Consider the following 6000-nt stretch of genomic DNA (forward strand, 5'->3'; position numbering starts at 1 on the left):
ATTTTGTATAGCAATGAGGGTCTCCCTTCATTTCCATGCAATTTCCCTTTTCTCTCTCTTTCCCTCCCATCTCATGTCTCTGTTTAAAGTTAATCTTTTCTTCCTGCTCTTCCTCCTGTTCATAGTTGCTCTCATTATATCAAAGAAGACATTTGGTATTTGTTTTTTAGGGATTGGCTAGCTTCACTAAGCATAATCTGCTCTAGTGCCATCCATTTCCCTGCAAATTCCATGGTTTTGTCATTTTTTAATGCTGCGTAATACTCCATGGTGTATAGATGCCACATTTTTTTTATCCATTCATCTATTGAAGGGCATCTGGGTTGGTTCCACAGTCTAGCTATTGTGAATTGTGCTGCTATGAACATTGATGTGGCAGTATCCCTGTAGCATGCTCTTTTAAGGTCTTCAGGGAATAGTCCAAGAAGGGCAATAGCAGGGTCAAATGGTGGTTCCATTCCCAGCTTTCCCAGGAATCTCCAAACTGCTTTCCAAATTGGCGGCACCAATTTGCAGTCCCACCAGCAATGTACAAGTGTACCCTTTTCTCCACATCCTCGCCAGCACTTGTTGTTGTTTGACTTCATAGTGGCTGCCAATCTTACTGGAGTGAGATGGTATCTTAGGGTGGTTTTGATTTGCATTTCTCTGACTGCTAGAGATGGTGAGCATTTTTTCATGTACTTGTTGATTGATTGTATATCCTCCTCTGAGAAGTGTCTGTTCAGGTCCTTGGCCCATTTGTTGATTGGGTTATTTGTTATCTTATTGTCTAATTTTTTGAGTTCTTTGTATACTCTGGATATTAGGGCTCTATCTGAAGTGTGAGGAGTAAAAATTTGTTCCCAGGATGTAGGCTCCCTATTTACCTCTCTTATTGTTTCTCTTGCTGAGAAAAAAACTTTTTAGTTTAAGTAAGTCCCATTTGTTGATTCTTGTTATTAACTCTTGTGCTATGGGTGTCCTATTAAGGAATTTGGAGCCCGACCCCACAATATGTAGATCGGAGCCAACTTTTTCTTCTATCAGACGCAGAGTCTCTGATTTGATATCAAGCTCCTTGATCCATTTTGAATTAACTTCTGTGCATGGCGAGAGAAAGGGATTCAGTTTCATTTTGTTGCATATGGATTTCCAGTTTTCCCAACACCATTTGTTGAAGATGTTATCCTTCCTCCATTGCATGCTTTTAGCCCCTTTATCAAATATAAGATAGTTGTAACTTTGTGGATTAGTCTCTGTGTCCTCTATTCTATACCATTGGTCCACTATGGCAGCTTATTTTCTCAAACATTTATCCCAGACATCATGACACTCTTATCAAAAAACAAAACAAGACAAAAAACTGTACATTCCCAATCACTTCATATAAGTTGTATAAATTTTCAAATACGGATAAAACTGAATTTTCTTAGTATTTTAGATTTAAAAATAAATAAAAACAAGTGTTCATATATTTTCTTCACATACTTCAGTATATCATTTTGAGCACTCCACTTTGGATCCCTCTGTTCCAATCAGGGAATTGAATATACACCAAAAAATATTGTGACACAAGAGAGCATAAAGGGAGCTGGGGTTGTGACTCAGCAATAGAGCGCTTGCCTATCACGTGCGAGGCCCTGGGTTAGATCCTCAGCATCACATAAAAATAAATAAATAAAATAAAGTTTATTGTGTCCAACTATGACTAAAAAATAAATGTTAAAAAGAGAGAGAGAGAGAAAGCATGAAGAAGACTCTAATATGAGCAAAGCATTCTTAGACCATCAAAAAAGCATCCCTGGAAGAAAGGATGGCTGAATATTTGCGGACTTCATATCTACTCCTGGGTCTAACTCCCAGTCTTAGGCCAGAGATTAATACCAGTCTTGGTTTCCTTGATTGATGCCTGTACAAAGGCTACCTAATAAAAAGGCTGCACATGAAGAGGCTACCTCACCCCTAAGGCATCTGTTTCCTGGTACTTTGAGCGGATGAAAGCTTAATAAATAACATGCTATTCCATGATGATATGGATAGACACTTTTGACCCAGGAGCCAGAGTCATCCTTCACTTTCTACACTCAGTGGTAGGGCAGCAAGTGCCTTGGATATGGAATCAGGAGGCTGAGCTGCATTGTATCCTTTTTGTATGACTGTAACCCTTACTCTCTCTGAGCCTTAATTTTCTCATCTGTAAGTCTTAGAGTGGATAATTTGCTTATACAAGTTCACACAATTAAGATGTACAGAGACAAGATTCCGAGGCTTGTTGGACCCTAAAGCCTGTGTTCTATTCACTACACTTGGATGCTGATCTCATGGGGCTCTGGAGAAGTGAATAGGTAACATGAGCATATCTCATCAACTTTGAAGAACAAGGTTACACAGAGTGTTAAGATTAAGTCTTCAAACTCAAGTCTAAATTCAAAATATGTTTTTCTACACAGCCCTAAAAGTCAACAGAGTATGATTTGGTTGGAATGAAAAGGTGGAAAAAGAAAATTTCAAAGTTAACTTCCTTATTTTTAGTCCCTTATGACAAGGTATGATAATCTGGAAATAGTTAGGTTAGGAAGAAAGTGACCAGTTCTACCCCAACCTTGCTCTCAGTTTTGGGCATATCCTTTAGGCTGAGTTTACTCATCTATTAGGGAATTCTAATCAGTGATCTCTAAAGGGTCTTCCTGCTTGATAATCTTCAAATTCCCATCTTAAAATGCTCTGCAATTTGGAGTCTCCCTGAACTCTGGGAAGAGGGAAGAGAGGCATGTGGACAAAGAAGCAATCCCCAGGTCTGTTAGGGCTTACTCCAACAAGGCTGTATGGGGGCAACAGAGAGAGTGGATGGGGACTCAAGCCAGAGCCCTGGTGGGTTGGGCTGGTAATTATAAAGAAACATTGTGGAGAAAGTTTCTGTTGTGGTTGTTCCCTGTGTTTACTTTGGGCAGTTCTGTCATTTTTTAACTGACCCTTCCCAGATGAGATCGTCAGTTTTCAGCTGGGTAAAGTCAGGGCCTTGCAACTGATGGAGTATTTGAATCCTCTGTGGCTCAGTTGCTGGAGAGAGGCCAGGGCAGCTGACACTCCCCCTGCCCCCCCCCCCGCCCCCTTTCAGGGAAGTGAAGCCAGGGCTGCAAATTTGCTGACACTGGCCATCGGCCTGTAAACCCAAACATCCTCTTCTCCTCTGCTTCGGTGTAGCAACGTGAAGAAAAGAAAGTCATGGAGGTTTCCAGAGCTTGGAAAGGCTCTAGCTGTATTCCTTTCCAGCCATTCACTCCTGCACATCGGCTCACAGCCATGTAGGTACAAGGTTATAGTTACAGTTGAGAACTGCTGACACTGCTTAAAAAAAAAAAAAAAGAAAAAGAAAAAGAAGACATACTTTTTTTTCATGGCTAAACATTCTCATAATTGATTTAAACCCAAAGGTGCATAGTACTTGTTTTTATTTTCATGTTTTCTTAAGTTTGAACAATACCCATGTAGCTAGCTATTTGAGAATCAGAGAGAAGGAAAGTTTATCTGCTTTTTCTAAATTCTCCAGTTTCTTTTGGCCTGTGAGTACCAAAGAATAGAGTCTTTTATGCATAAGATGAAAAACATCTGGCTGGCACAGTAAGGTTGGGCTAAAGTAGGGCAAAACCAGGTGGAATGGCCTGCCTTTTTGAATTATGGAATTTTAAGCATTTATGTTAATAAAAGTTGCTAAATTCAACCTCTTCATTGAACTAATAAGGAAAGAGTCCAGAGAGGTTAGGACACAGCCTGCAAAAGATGAGCTCAGAACCCAAGTCTTCTCAGTTCCAGCTTTGCACATTTTACATTATCTATCCATTCTCAGGGAGGACTTGCATATGAAAAAATAAATTATAAAAAATACATAACTCTCATATTTTAAACATCCATTTATTCCCATTTTTGCAGCTTTCTAAAAAATTTTAGTTGTAGATGGACACAATACCTTTATTTTGTTTTTATGTGGTGCTGAGGATCGAACCCAGTGCCTCACATGTGCTAGGCAAGCACTCTACTATTGAGCTACAACCCCAGCCCCAATATTTACAGTTTTTTTAAAATACTTTGTTTTTAGTTGTAGTTGGACACAACAGCTTTAATTAATTAATTAATTAATTTATTTATTTTTATGTGGTGCTGAGGCTCCACAGCTCACACATGCTAGGTGAGCGCTCTACTGTTGAACTGCAACCCCAGCCCCCACTTTTACAGTTTTTATCCACTGAATATATATTCTTTCAGAGAAGAGAGATTTAATATTCATAGAGCAACTACTATGTGCCAGGTGTTCAAATGCATTTCTCATTTAACTTTACAGTACTGTGACAGAGGCATTATTATGCCTGTTTCATAGATGATGAAACTGAAAGGTCAGGTACACTTGCCCAAATTCACCCAACTAGAAAGTGGTGGAGTCACTAATTTGAATCCAGGTCTCTTCCATTCTACAGCTCCCAGCGTGCACTATATCACATCCACTGTGCTCATCTCATCACAGTTTATATTTATTTGTTTTTCTACTTTCAAAAGTATGACCTAGTTTTCATAATTGTTACATTTATGGGTGTATTCATTCATTCATTGAATATTTATTAAAAGGCTCTCTATTTCAGGCACAGTTGAGACACTGAGGATAGAGTAGCAAGCAACATACCCGAATCTCTGCTCTCCTAGAACACATGGGGAGAGATAGAAAATAATCTAAATAAATAAATCAAATGAAGTGATAGGTGCAATTCGGGAATAAAGCAAGGAAAAGGAGTAGGAAATGCTGGGGACTTGGGAAAGATAGCAATTTTAAATAGGAGGATTAGGGGAAAGTAATTCTCATCTATTACACTGGAACAAAGATCTGAAGGTGGTGAGGGAACAAACTCATGGATGTCTGGGAGAAAAGAGTTCAAGAAAGAATAGTGAGTGAGTCCAAAGTCACTGGGGTAGGAGGAGGCCTGTGCATCCATAGTAGAGTGTGCAAGATGAGAAATAGTATCAGATAAGGTTAGAGAAATAATAGAGGCCAGATGAGATAGGGCTTGGGAAGAATAAAATATGTTGATTTTTATACTAAATGAGAGGGCAGACATGGGAGCTTCTGAGTAAAAGACTGAAAGGTTTTCTAAAGGATTACTAAGTGTGCTGAGAGCAGATTGGGGGTGGGTAACATTGTGAAAGCAGAAACACCAGTTGGGAGCTACTGTAATACTTCAGGTGAGAGATGATGGTGATTTGGACCTGGGGTAGTAGTGACAGTGAAAAATGATGCAATTCAAAATATATTTTTACACTGAAGCCAGTATAATAGTCTACCATATTTACACTGAAGCCAGTATAATAGCCTACCATATTTATACATCATGGTGTCACATGTTCCTGTTTTGGAGATTTCATTTGCTTCAGCTTGTGTTATTACAGATAATAATACTCTCATTGACATTCCCACTTATACTTTTTACATATCTTATTTCCTTAGGATAAATAGATTACTGAGTCAAAGTATGTGGTTGCCCTTGGGACTTTTGCTATATATTGTTGTATTACCAAGTAGCTCTACTAGCAGTACTTAAGGGATTTTTAATTTTAAATGCTCTGGAATCCCTTTCCTCTCCCCTGCAAATAACTCATCTCCCACCTTGGTTTTCTTCTTTCTCTCTCTCTCCTCTCTCTTATTTTGGGGAACTTATAAAGGGGAAGGGTAACAAAAGATGGGCAAAGGTTAGGCTGCCCACAGAGAGAGGTAAGAAAAGACTGAGGAATTTCTTCTTCTTCTTTTTATTTCCCCCCCTTGCCTTAACAGCAATGAGCTCTGATAAAGGGCCAGCTGTTTCCCTTGGTTGAATGAGAATCTCCTTCTGTAAGAATCAACAAACCAACAATACTGCTTACTTAGAGACCCTTTTTCCCCCCCTTCTGGGAAGATCAATGGACTTTAAATTTTCAATTATCTTTCACAATATTCCCTGGTGCTAGATCAAACTGCCTCCTCTGAACAAACATTCC

Source organism: Spermophilus citellus (assembly GCF_964194105.1).
Source record: "Spermophilus citellus genome assembly, chromosome: 9".
NCBI lineage: Eukaryota > Metazoa > Chordata > Mammalia > Rodentia > Sciuridae > Spermophilus > Spermophilus citellus.